Genomic DNA, 14,911 nt, shown 5'->3' with positions numbered 1-14,911 from the left:
GATCAAGACCTTTCCCTGAAAGCACTGTTGATCAAGAGTCAGGTTTTCTAGTTTCAGCAGCTTCTGTCCCTCAGTGCCAGGAAGGACCTTTCCTAAGTATAGTGTCTCACATCAGAGAAAAAGTACACAGATTGTAAACCTATTGAGGTCACATTTGAGTAAAAGAGGGGATAGGAGGGAGAACTCTTGGGCACTTTTTATCTGAAGTCCATATGTTATCAAGGTAATAGGCATTGGAGGTTATCTAAAGTGTTATGTCATCATCAAAGGTTTGGCAACAAACTTCCAACATGCCTGGTCTGAATATCTTGGGAAAGCTGTCTCATCAGATATCATCTGCTTCAATTACAGGAAATCTTTATTTTCAGGTCACTAGGTGATTTGCAGGTCCAGTTAGGGTTCTATGCTTTCTTCAGGTGTGTCACATGAATCCAAGAGTCTATTCTTTGAAGTTTGGTGGATTGGTTAGCAGTACCTGATAGGGGCCTCTCCAGTAAGGCTGAGGAGAGTTCTTCTGGAGGTGTCCTTTCCACCAGACAAAATCTCCAGGTTTACAAGATATGCTTAAGGTCTTTGTCCCCCAAGAGCATGCTGTGAAACGATTGCTCCACCAAAACATGGTTATTTTTAATAGAAGCAATTAGGCCTTTGCAATATTGGAGTATCTCTCCTTTCGTCAGTTGTGGGTGAAAAGAAGCAGGAGCCAAATGCATTAGGTGTCCTGTGACGATCTCTAAGGGTGAGAGGAGAGTTGGATTTCCAAAAGGAAAGGATCTGAGATTTAGAAGGAACAACAGAAATGCTTTTGGCCAAGGCACTTGGAGGACCTCTACAAATCTTGCCAATTGAGTCTTAATAATGCTGTTCGTGCGTTCAACTAAACCAGAGGATTGAGGGTGTAAACACAGTGTAAGTGTTGTAAAACTGGCCAAACAGCACAAACTTGTTGAAACACCTGGCCAGTAAAATGGGTTCCTCAATAACTTTGAAGTTTGAGAGGAGTTCCCCAGGTAGGGATAATCTTTTCCAAAAGGACATTAGCCACAAAAGAGGCAGTAGCCTATCTGCAAAGAAAGGCTTCTTGAGCCCAGTGTGAAAACATATGAACTGTGTCTATAACATATTTATCCATTAGATGGAGGAGGAAGTTGTATGACATTCACTTACCAGAACTCAAATGGTCAGTTAGGCAGTTTAAAATATTTGGGAGCATATGAAGAGGCTTCCCTGGGTTGCACTTCAGACAAGTGGGACAAGTGAGGTAGGCCCTTTTTGCAGATTTGCTAATTTTTCCCCACTAATATTAACTCATGAATGAGTTATTAGACCATGGTTTCATGCATGTACATTTTTGTTAGTAGACCATGGTTTTATGCATGTACAGTGGCAAGGAGTGGGAATTTTAGAGTCTCCAGTAAGACTGAGTTATTTGGTCCAAACGAGAGCTTTCTCTCTTTATCAAACCAACAGTTGTTGAATTTCCAATCTTGTTTTTCCTTTTCTGAGGCCAATTGTTGGGCTTCTCTAGCCAGTTTTTCTAAATTATCATTTGGGGAAATATCCCTTTGGACCATGACAGAGGTTTGGCTGCTGTTGATCCCTTGAAGGGCAGCATTCCTTGTGGAAATACCAGCAACATGATCTCTCTAAGCTTCCAGAGAGTCAAGTTGAGAATGCCCTGTAATCTTAATAATAGCTCAAGTGGCAAGTAAAAGTATTGCATACTATAATTGCTAAACATAGGGGCCATTTAAAATTTTATTTCTGCTGAAAGTAAGAAAATCATGTTGCTCCCACAACATCCCCAAATCATGAGCTACTTCAAAAGCACGTATACTAACCATATAAATATTGGCAGTTTAGCATACCCAGCACAATATTTGCCATTGCCACATTTTAAATGAGAACCATCAGAGAACCATAAGAAGTCAGTGTTATCCAGAGGACTTTCTTGTAGATACCAGGTGGAGTCAGGATGTGGTCTGTCAGTGTTAAGTAGTCGTGAGGGACTTTGTTGATGATGGAGGAAAGAGTAGTAGGGTTAAGGTTACTACAGTGTAAAAGAGTTATGTGAGGACCAGTTAACCAAGGGACTGCATAGTAGGTGAGGCAGCTGGAGAAATGTTGAGTGTGTTGAGAATTCAGAAGATCTTCTACTGTATGAGGGACACAGCTGGTTAAAGGGGATCCCATGATCACTTTCTTGGTGGCCTTAACCAAAAGGGCAGTGGTTAAGGGCATGGTATCCCCATGCCACAGGGTCCAGTTGCTGGCTATGAGTTGATGGTGGTTTCTGTGTTTGGGGTGAATACACCAAAAGCATTCCCTTCCTTTTCATATATAAACAGGGAAGAATGGGATCTGATCATTGGACTGCCCAAGGGCAGGTGGGTTCATCAAACTCTCCTTTGAGGCCTTAAAAGCTATGTCATTCAGTTCTTCCCATAAAACTGGGTTGGGATTGTTACTGATGAGTAAAACATACAGAAGTTTGGCTGTAAGAGAGAAATTTGGGATCCAGTTTTCAGTAATGACCAATTAGCTCAAGAAAACCTCACAGTTGGTGCTTAGTTTTGGGTTTGGGGAAACTTAGGACACCATGAAGCTTATCTGGATCTAGGAGTAGGCCTTGTTCTGGTTTCAGATGTCCTAAAATTGAATCTGGGTTTGGGCAAACTTCAGTTTTTCTTTGGCGACCTTTATGTCCCTCTAAGGCTAAAAGCTTTAGCAAGTGGATACTGTCTTCCTGTGAGAAGGCTTGAGAAGGAGAGCAAAGAAGCAAATCATCCACATATCGCAGCAAAATAGAACCTCTAGGGAACTTTATATCATCCAGATCAGCCTTTAGGATTTACAAGAAATAAGAAGGACTCTCAGTAAAACCTTGAGGCTTTACTATCCGGGTGAATTATTTTTCTTCCCAAGTGAAAGCAAAAAGATACTGGGTAGCTTCATCAACTGAAATACTAAAGAATGTGCTGCATAAATCAATTACAGTAAATAATTTACTTTTGGTGGGAATGGATGTTAGTAACTTGTGAGGGTTAGGAACAACAGTGTGTCATGGGATAACAATGTTGTTTATTGCTCAGAGGTCCTGGACAAACCTTCATCCTTTGCCCTTAGGTTTTGTCACTGGTTAAGTACGAATGTTACAGGGACTTGTATAAAGGATGGTGAGGCCTTGAGTCTTGTAATCTATTATCGGTTTTATGCCATAAAGAGCTTCTTTACTTATAGGGTATTGATTAATTGTGGGACGAGGTGAGGGGTCTATTTGAATCTTGATGGGAGACGTGCTGTGAATTTTGCCAATATCGGTTGTAGATTTTGCTCATAAGGAAGGTGATAGCTGATTCAGTAGGGACACATGATAGCTTTTCAAGAATCAGCTCTAGTACTGTCAGAGATGAAACAAATGAAAGATATCAAAGGGACATTTATTCACCTGGCTAGTTACTTTGACTACTATCAAATTCTAGAATTATTTTCACCTTTCATAATTCCCTAAGTCTCAGCCTAATAAATGGGTAGGAGCATAGGAACTAAGGAGAAAAGGGTGTGTATGTATCAAAGGGTCTAGAAAGAAGGGAAAACGTTCGGAGGCAGGAACCTCTTGCGGTCCACTAGAGAGCCCCACTATTTGAGCTGTTTTGGTACTCTGAGGCAGGGGCTGCTTTACAGTAGTGGGGTCAGGCACTGAAAGCATGACTCCAGGGCCATTAGGACTGGAAGAGATTCATCCCCTCTCTGGAGAAATGTTCCTCCGAGCTGATTAAGAGGGAGGATTGGGAAGAGCCCCTGTTGTTCCTTGGAGCTCCATCATTGAGAATTGGGAGGATGTTGGGAAAGCTAGTTAGAGGGCTGGAGGTACCTGAAGCACTTGAATTTGTAACAATCTCTTTTCTAATGTCCTGGCTCTTTGCAAGAATAGCAGAAACTAGGAGGGTTTTACTTTCATTTAGGAACCTTTAGTCACTGGGGTTGAAGTATAAGATTAAGAATTTTAGCCATCTTCCTTTGAGGTGATTCATCAAGAGTGTAAGAAAGCTGGTTTGCTACATTAACTCTGTAGTGGACAGTTTCCCATTCCATCCTGGTCCTTTTTTTTTTTTTTTTTTTTTTTACTAGAAGGGAAAGTTCTCGTTTCAGCCCATTAACAAACATAGAGTTAAAAGCTGCCTGGATAATATGAACGTCTGAAGGAAGACCAGAATTTACTTTACAAACTGAGGTCAATTGTAGTACTCATGTACAGGTTTATCAGATTTCTGTGTGCAAGCCTGAATTTTTTTCCAGTCAACAGGCTTTGGCAAAGCCCTAGGAATTGATCAGTGAAGTCGTCTGGTGATCTGTGAAGCCTGATTGTATGAGTTGGTGGGCTGGTCCTCTGGTTGTAATTCTAGGGACCTTTCAGTATTTACCCAGTTAATGGTTTTCATTCAATTGCTGGCCCTGTCCTTCACGGACAAGCATGCGAACTAGCTGAGAAACAAGCTTGATAAGTTTGAATGATTATATTATTAAATTCCTCAGCAAATCTTTGAGGACCTTTTGTTACTTTGGGAAAACCTTTGACTGGCTCACAGTTCAGCTTTATCCAGAGAATATAAGAAATGAAAGGATCCTCAGAAGGCTAATTTTAAAGGTACAGTTTCTGATAAATTCAGAGGAGAAAGGAGTGGGGAGAGTTTGAGAGAAAAGGGGGAGTTTAGCAAGAGAATTAGTGTGGGGGGAATTGAGGGTACAGTGGAGGCATATGCAGCATAGAAGGGAAGAAGGAAGATGGCACTGGAGGCAGAGTCTGAGACAAGTCGAGGAAGAGGCTGAGCCTTCAGGAGCCATTTTATCTTTAATTATTTGTTTGCCTCAGTTCATCTTAACATCTTATTTTGCGGAGAGGCAATTTTGGCCCCTGATAACATTTGGAAGCCTCGAAACACCAATCAAAATAAGCATTCCACTCAGTGCTGGAAATTTTTGAGCAATTGTAGTCCAGTTTGAGTTTAAGAAAATTAAGTTTGAGGATTTCAGAAGTTCTCCATAATGACCATTGATATTCTAAATTGCCTTTGGTCAGGTCAGGTCAGTCCATTTAGTTAGAAATGTGCATGAGGAAGGACTGCAGTTCTTAAACATAAAATCAGCCAGAGTCCCTGTGTGTGTGTGTGTGTGTTGTGGGGGGGGGGCTCTTAAAATATTTAGATAGCTGGGATCATATTTTTCAGAGGTTTTTCTCTAGCGTCAAAGAATAATTTTCAAGTAGCTTATAGCTTAAGCAGCTCAATTCAAACAGCTTTCAACTCAAGCAGCCCACAAGCTAACACCAGCCAGTTCTTAGGAAATAGGTTGGTCCCAGAGGAGCCAGGCTAAAGGCTTCTCAGACAGTGTCCAGAGAACAGCCCCTATTCCAAAGGAATGGACAGAAGGGTGAAAAACTAGCACAGTTTCAGTGAAACAGCCCTTGTTCCTGAAGAAATGGCTGATGGCTTCTCAGCCAACTTTGGTTAAAACACTGATCTCAAAAGCGAGACCAACATGTCAAATGTGTACTTGGTTACAGAGCAAAGCCCTAACCAGCAAGAACAAAACCTTAAAATAGAGCCCAAATAAAGGGGAGAGCTTCAAATGCAAAGAGGGCATGAGCTCAGATCAAGGAAAAAGACATACCTTCAAATTCCATGATTGATGGGAAAAGCAGTGAGCACAGTAGGCTCAATTGTGGGTACCACACTTGTTTGCTCACCAGCCCCAGAGCCTTTGAGGGTCTTCTCTGCTCTACATTGGTTGGTTTGCATATGAAAGGCATTCACTTTCTAGCAGGCAAATGGTTTACTATCTCTAGGAATTGGCTAGCCCTAATTGGGCCAGTCTCTGCAAGATCAGCAAGTCCTCAAGATAACAAAGCATCAAAAATACAGAACAGGAAGATATGATTAATAAAATTGTTTACTCCTCCCTATAAAAGAAAAACCCTATAAAAGAAAAACCCTTTTCTGTCTGACCTTTGAGATCCTTGCAGATGTTATGGCCAGAGCATTCTCCCTATTGCTATAATCCTGCTTTCCTTATTAGAATACTTTTTGCGAATAAAATCTCTCCTTACCTATGTCCAGATGTTCTTACTTGATACCAGGAAGACTAACCATTGGGTTTAGCTTAGTCACTTTTCAGCAAGGTTGGGGTGGTGATGGTGGATTGTAGAAGATAGGCTAAATGCAGGCCTGTAAGGGACTGAGCCTATTCTATTGTGCTTTGTCCTAGGAAAAAGATCTTTCATTTTAAACAGTTTTATCAGAGTCAGTGTATGAGTCTCCTGTTGCTGCTGTAATAAATTACCAAAAACTCTCATTTTTTAACAAAATAAATTTATTATCATACAATTATGAAAGTCAGAAGTCCAAAGTTAGTCTCACTGGGCCGAAGTCAAGGTATCAGCAGGGCTGGTTCCTTCTGGATGCTCTAGGGAGACTCTGTTTCTTAACATTTTCCAGTTTCTAGAGGCTGCTTGCATTCCTTGGCTTGTAGCCACCTTCCCTATTCAAAGCCAGCAACAACCAGTTGTGTGTTTCTTGTAATATATCACTTTCACTCTGTCTCTTCTGCCTCTCTCTTGCACTTTTAAAGGACCCTTGTGATTAGATGAGGCTCATCCAGATAATCCAGGATAATCTTTCTATTTAAATGTCAGCTAATTAGCAACCTTAACTCCATCTTCTGCCATGATTCCCCTTTTCCATGTAGTGTAACATATTCACAGGATCCAGAGATTAGGTTCCTTGGGCATCTTTGGGAGGCCATTATTCTGCTTGCCACAGTCAGGTAAAAGTGTCCCTTGAATAATAGTCTATTCAGCCCCATCAAGGCCATCCTAACTGCTTCTCAGGGGACTAAAAAGTAATCTGAGATGGTCCCTCAAAATGAGTTTAGCTTAAAGGAAGTCTGAAAATGTTAATAATTGTTTTAACAGAGAAATGGCATAGGGCGGCTCATCCATTTGGGCAGTTAATATCAGAAACATAACTTTGATTTTGTTATTTATCTGGGTTTATATATTTATGTAGTTTAAATAAATTAACAAGAGTATCATTACATGGACCAGAACCTAGCCCTTGCTCAGGTCTCCGCCCTCAGCCTCGGGTTTAGAATGCATTCCTATGTAATTACTGTAGGCACTTAACTACAGTTGACAGGCCAAGGGTTTCAGCATTGAAGCAGAAAGCGGCAGAGCTGGAATTTGATCAGAGGTCTTAGCTGTGAGACCTTGAGACAATTATTTAAAACTTTTGAGCCTCATTTGCCTCTTCTGCAAAACGGGGGTATAATTATCTACCATGAAATACTTGGTGGTACTCATGAAGATAAATTTACACATATCACATAGAAACTATAAGATATATTCTTAATAATGAATTTCATATGTAACAAGAATTTTTACCTCAAGCTCCTTATTTCTCTCACCTGGACTATTATAATATTCTAGTATTTCACTCCTACCATCTTCACCCCACTTCAAGTGAATTTAAGATATAGCATAGTTACAACATAAATCATGTTGTCCTTGATTTAAATTGCTCAGTGACTTGACATTGCACGTTACATTATCTAAAAGGATGCATTCATTCATTTCTTTGTTCATTCAGTTAACATTTATTGAGTTTCTTAGGCTTGTAAAAAATGTTAGTGAGCAAACCACAATTCTAGACCAAAGGGATTTCAGATAATTTGTCTATATTCCCCACTAAAGAGTCAATTATAATCTAAGATAATGGGACTGGAAAAAATGGAAGAAAAAATTAGTATAAAGAGTGTTTGCATGAACACATTTAGATTGGTATGTGTGTGAGAGAGACTGGTCTAGCAAATTACATAACCTGTAAAAAACATGGGGAAGGCCACAGGAAAGTAAAAGACATGATCAATTTCATCTTCACAGTAAACAGTGCACTTCAAACAACCATAATTCTCTATAACAGGGCTGTAGACAGTGCTTTTAGTTGCAGTGTCTGTGGATTCCATGATTGTAAATTTTCCTTGTAGTAAGGGATCATCTGAACAGCTTTGTCAAAACAGGCAGACTTCCTTGTAATGTGATTTGTTTTAGGAGCTGTTGCAGTATTTGGTCAGAAGCTCCAGGCAGTATCACCGCAGCTATAACTGAAAGAAAAGATGACACATCAGATTAAAGCAGGCGGCTGGCCACGTTTTACTAAAATGTTTGCTGATTCCACGTTATCTTCCTCAAAGGAACCCTAAAAAATAATTTCATAGCAACATAAGACCACATGGTGTAGGAGAAGGAAGACGGACTTTGAAAAGAAATGATGTGGTTTACATTCTAGCTCTTGAATTAACAAGCTGCATGGCATTTGACAATTAACTTAGCCTTTCTGAATCTTCATTTCCTTACCTAGAGATAGATAATATTTGCACTAAAGGCTTTGTTTTTTTTAGAAGGTTTAAGTATGTCCTATGCACTACTTAAGGAATATCCGATTAATTCTCTTTGAGATCTATTCCTTGTTTGAATTATTTTAATAAGTTGGCCCTTATTCGGGAGAGAAGGGAATCTGGAGTTCTAACAGAAATTCTTAGAAGGTTAGGAATTTCTGGGTAATATACTATAAGAAGAGAAAGTGGCCTTAAATCATATTTCAAAATATTAATTTTTATTTCACCTATTTCCAGCAGCTGGAACTCAGTTCTAAATTTAAAAATGTTTGCAGTCAGGAACTATGTATCAGACCTTTTTTCTTTTTTAAAAAAATTCTCAGAACCTAAGTCAGAGCCTGCCACATGGAAGGCATGAAATATATATGTTGATAAATTAGTAAAATCACATTATAAACAAGACCAATATTTACTTGTAAATAAACAAATACAAATAAAGATTAAAGCTTATTTAACATATCTAGTAATCAGTATTATACTAAGAACTGCCTTTATTATTGATATATTTTATATTATTATTGTTTTGCAAACCATTTAGTACAAGTTAATAACTATAATGGTAATTTGGTTTTTTCTTTAAACTTTTGTTTTGGGAAGGTAAAAAATTTAAGTTCAGTAACTCTCCTTATTCTTTGAAATGACAGACATACATTTATCTGAAGTAGAAATTGGAAAAGAACTTAAGATATCCTCTCAAAGGGGACCATTTTGGGAATTCCCATGTGGTCCAGTGGTTAAGACTTGGCATTTTCACAGCCTGGGCCTGGGTTCGATCCCTGGTCAGGGAACTAAGATCCCACAAGCTGCACGGCGTGGCCAAAAAAAAAAAAAGAAAAAGAAAGGAAAATTTCTACACATAGGAGACCATGTTGTCACTGACGTTGGTTTTGTGAACAATGCCAAACAATGCCAGTATATTGGTCAAAGCCTTTTTATATCAACAGTAATCAGGAATATATATTTGCATATAGTGGCCAAGGCCAAGATTATTAAAACAACGTAAAAGCATGCTTAGGGGGAACTTGTATAACATAACTCAGGCCAAATAACTTTTTGAAGCTCTAATGTGGTATAAAAATTTGGAGCTGTGAGAAACTAGAAGATTGAATAATCCTCATTCCCTCAAACTGAGGAATGCCACAGCTAATTGTGTGTTAACAGAGACTTCCAAGTCATCTTGCACTGCGTCATCCAACCTGCATTAAAACTGCTCAGGGGATGCTTATACTGTCCACTCTTCCTGCTTGTGTACTGTCTCCTTTAGGATAGTGCTGATATCACGAGGCTTCCCTGCAGCTGAGTTCATTCTCTGCCTCTCTGTTTACATAACAGCAAATAATTTCAAATTCAACTCTTAAATTGGTCAAATCTTTCAAATATGTGAAGAATTGCCTACATGTAGGATTAATAGGTCAAATATTGAAGTCGTCACAGCTCCTGAATGTGTCTACACTCGATTCCTTCTTTTAGTTACATCCAGTTTTCATCTTAACTCATTTTAACAGGCTGACCTTTCTATACAGTGGCCTACATCAGTGCCCACTAGAAAATCTCAAAGTGTCTTTTACTCATCCTTTGTGAAATCAAACTCAGTATTCCCATTAAACAAAACCAAACAAAAGCAAACTTTCCACATCTGTTTTATTCCCTTCTGTTCCACCCTCCCTGTACTGCTAGAAAGATTTTTTTCTTAATCATAGGAGGAGCAATGGGAATCTACTGTAGAGTCTTAAGCATATATATACAATTCGTATTTTTAGGACCAAAATACTTAACATGGACGGCAAGGCCCTTTATGGTTTTTCCTTCTGGCATCACGTTATTCTTGGCTTTCTGCTCAGAAGTGACTTTCCTTTTCCATGCCTAGGTCTTTACATGCATTAAATCCTCTATGTGGAAATGCCCTTCTTCATACTCATCCTTACCTCACAGCGGCTTACAAACTTTTCCCCAGATATCAGCTCAAAACAGTAGGAACATCGTTTTGAACTGCCTTACCAGGTCTAGTTCTTCTATTATTTGCCCTTAAAAGTCAGTACTTATTTCCTCCATGACATATACCAGACTTTTATTTGTACGTTTAAAAAAAATTATTCCAATGCCTGTCATCTGCAGTAGACTGTGACATCTATTAAGGCTGGAATATTTCCTGTCTTCTTCACTGTTTGTATCCCCAGTGTCTCACTAGCTGGGACAAAGCAGGCACTCAATAAGTACCTGTTGAATAAAAATAAATGCTACTCAAAAATCACTAAACAACTTTAAAGTGATTGCATAAAATTTTAAAGTATAATTTATAAGGTTATATCATGACTCCTCTACAAATATATAAAATGAAAACCTGTCAAAGATGTATGTAACATTAATGGGGAACCAGGAAGATGCTAAAACTGGGTTCACAGGTGAATTTGGAAGACAGAGATATAATCAGGCAAACAGGAATGCAGAAATGAATTTAATAAGTGCAAAACTGGCTAAAAGGCTATTGGGTGATAAAATGTAATGTTTGGAGTCATCTTTTCTACAGATTGGAAAATTGATTTTATCTTTACTAGACAACATTCATTTTTATTGCTATGGACAATAATTATTTGCATGACAATTCAGTTTTCTACAACTCCTACCACTATAGAGGAGTATAAAGAAGCCAACTGAAAGACAATCAAAGGTGCTTATCCTGTGGAATCAGATAATCCCCAGAGGGTCCCCACTCTTCTGAAAGGATACCCAATAATCTTTCTTGCCCTTTTCTAAATATTCAATGCTTTTTCCCAAAGAAAATATCTTCATTTCTGCAAAGTTTTCTAATTCTATTCTCATCCCCATTCCAGAAGCCTAGAGTACTATTTGGACAAATCTGTTAATCCTGTTAAGGTTTAATCTGTAGATCATATAAATCTAAGAATCTATCTCTTAATCCAGCTGCCAAAAAGTATTTTGAATCCTTTTGCTTCAGTTAAGAATTCACAGTATCCAGATAAATAATTTTATTAGGAAGAAAATGTCATGTAATTTACCCATGCTTATCACTTGTCTCTTTCCGGGGAATGAGACTGACAGTATTGAAAGACAGCCAAATCTACATTTCTCACTTTCATAGATGTTTCACTGAGTCTTTTCAGCTGATCAAACAGGATATGGTTATATAAATTATTGTAAAAATATTTTTATGAAAACGAAGATAAAGGCCAGAGGGGTTATGTTTCTAAAGCATATTGGTACAAGGGGGGAAAAAAATGTCATTCAAACCAGAACTGACACAGCTCAGTTTCTCCAATTGATGATTGTGTGATCTTGAGCAAATGACTTATCTTCTCTGCACCATAAAACAAGAAAAGATATTCTCATTGTTGAAGCCCCTAGATGTCTCAAATTCCTGATCCTTTGGACTCCTAAGCCACACTCTTGGCTGACTCTGAAGTCTTGTGTTTAAGATCCCACTAGCTAAGGCTTGCAGACAGACTTCCACTCTGAAATCTTGCAGTTTCCTTGAGGCACTTGTCAGGAAGCAGGGACCACTTCCCCCACTGTCAGGGAGCTGAAGGAACCTATAGCACTGTCTTTTTTCTCAGTGGGCTATTATCTCCCCCTTCTTTCTGTCTTCCTGTGATAGATTATCTTCTGTTTGCCTTCCAAATCCACTTTCTACCCCTGTCTACCCTGCTCTGTATCCTAGAAGCCTGATGTATATGGCCAGCATCAAAACTTTTTGCTTTCTGCTATCAATGGATGTTTTGGCAGGAGATTAGAGAATGGGATGAAAGGGAAGTGAGATTAAGGTATTTATTCCCCCAGTTCTGCCCTTGCTGAATTACTATGGGTTGGCTACATCACTCTACTGAAGGCCACAGCTCCTCTTGGGAAGATCTTCCACGAAGCTACCTACTCTGTATTTTGTTCGGCTATTTGAAAGCCTAAGAATAGTAATAGTCCCACACTTTTGCTAGCCTTGGTGCATTGCACTGATCATGGTTGTTTTCCCCAAATTCTGCCTGGGTGTTAACAAGCAGTCTTCATTAAGTGCTGCTCAGTGGACCAGTTTGAGTGTTCTCTCATGCTGCCGTGGGGGCCCTGACTGCCGCACTGAAGTGTACAGCTCAGTCTCAGGGCCGTTGACTTCAGATTGCTTCTTCTTTACCCTTCCAACATCTTGGACTTGAGAAAAGGGCTGGTTAACTAAAAAAGATGAAAACATGGAGGAAAAAAGAGAAGGCACCAATTTAAACAAATCATTCTGCCATACCATGTTAATGAATTAGGTTCCTCACTCTCCTGGCCATCTATATCATACCTATCTTAAAAAAAAAGACAAAACAAACTTTCCCTGTCTCTCATCTCAACTCCCTTTACTAGAAGAGAGACAATACACTAACACATCTAGAACAGTAACAATGTTTAAAGTATACATCTGCCATGTGTTAGATTACTTGTCAGATACTCTTACCATCTCTTCAGTTACACTTGGCCTTCCGGATATTTGACCCTCTCCTAGTCAGCTCAGACTGCCATAACAAAATACCAGAGACTGGGTGGCTTAAACAACAGAATTTATTTTCTCGCCGTTCTGGAGGCTAAAAGTCTGAGGGTGCCAGCATGGGTGGGCTCTGTTGAGAGCCCTCTTCCTGGCTTGCAAACTGTCACCTTCCAGCTGAGAGAGCGCGCTCTGGTTTCTCTTCTTATAAAGACACTAATCCCGTCATGAAGCCTCACCCTCATGACCTCATCTAAACCTAATTACCTCCCAAAGTCTTCATCTCCAAATACTATCACATTGGGGATAGGGCTTCAACATATGCATTTTACGGGAACACAGTCTCTAACAGATCCTAATTTATCAGCTGTATTACCTTTATTTTTTTCTTTAAACTTTCTTTCCAGTTCTTATAAGACAGAAGTAGTCTCTATATTCTTTTTCCTATAGCACGTGGTTCTTTCCTTTCCTATTTCACTTAATCTCCCATGTCCTTTGGTGGTCTCTGTCAGAATTAGCCATTTTTTCCTCTGTGCTCCCATTGCTATACACCCCACTTTATTGGGTGGTTGCAAGTCTGTTTGCTTTTAGGCTGTTAACACGTCTAATAGTTAACAATAGCGATAAGAACAGCTTTACCATTTATTCAGTGTTTACTTTGGTTCTGCATCAGTGGCTTCATACGGTTTTCTTTAACTTTCATAACAATCCATTGAGGGAGGTATACATTGAATCACCATTTTCAGATGGGTAAGCTGAGGGGAAGTTACTTGCTGAAGGTTATACTTTTAAGAGGTAATAAAATTTGAACGTGTGTGCTTGACTTGGTGCCCAAGCTCTTAACCACTTTAATAACAAAAGGAGCATAGAAAGGCAGCATGATGTCACGGCGAAGTAAATAGACTTTGGAGAGAGAACACTCATGTTCAGATCCTGGTTGTTCTCTGATCTAGCAAGGTGACTTAGGGACTTATATAAGCACTCTGTGTCTCAGGTTCCCCATCTTTAAAATGGCACAGATAATGCTTTTTAACTATCTCTCAAGGTTGTGGTGAGGGCTAAGTGCATTAACACATGAGGGACCCTCAGAGTAGCCATTTAATAAATATTAGTGTTATCCTTACTAATAATAGTATTCTAGGAATGAGCCAGATTCTTCCATAGTAGGAAAGACCAGGAGCTTCAAAATCCTCACAAATACTGGAAAAACGTTCTTCACATGACATTATGTTAGTGATAGCCAAAGGAGATTTTCAAATGTCTCTCAAACATAAGTGAAAAACAAGCAAAAAAAAAAATCACCTCTCCCTATGAAGCTGCATCTAGCTCCTTCCTCTTATTGCTTCTTCATTTCTGAAGTGGAAACATTATCAGATCTTATCAAGAAGTCCCACAGACTTGGATCTCCTTGAGCAGAGCCCTTGTTTTATAATCTTTTTCATCTTAGACTTGAGGACAGCAGTTCCAACAATGGTTGATGATTGCAGGGATAAATGAATGAATCTACAAAGTGCATGTTCAAAATCTGTGTATTGTCTAGGAGACTAGCAAGTGGATATAATCACCACCTCACCCCTTAGACCAGTGGATAAAAATTTGCTATCAAACTACCTTGGATTTTCATAGCTTAATTTTATTATTTTATTTTTTTCAGGCATAAATTTTGAACTGGATGCTTTGGTTGGTTGGTTGTTTTCTAAAAGCAGAATGCAAATTTATTAATCTACTCTGCCACACTAAGATAATCGGTATATTCTAAGTCTTTATGGTGAGCAAATGCCTTTAGCATATGAGAAGAAAAATTTAATCAGAGGGTAAGAGCAGTTGGAGTAAAGAGAAATAAATGAATTAGACTAATCAAGTGCTTTAATTATTTTAACAAATATAAGCCTTTTAGTAGGTCACGGACCTCCCCAGACCTCAGCATCCTCATCTTAAAAGAGAATTGAATTACACATTACCTCAGGTTCTTTGAAGTTAAAATAATTT

The sequence above is a fragment of the Eschrichtius robustus genome, chromosome 19 (assembly GCF_028021215.1).
Source record: "Eschrichtius robustus isolate mEscRob2 chromosome 19, mEscRob2.pri, whole genome shotgun sequence".
In the NCBI taxonomy this organism is placed as follows: domain Eukaryota; kingdom Metazoa; phylum Chordata; class Mammalia; order Artiodactyla; family Eschrichtiidae; genus Eschrichtius; species Eschrichtius robustus.
This window is presented reverse-complemented; position numbering follows the sequence as displayed.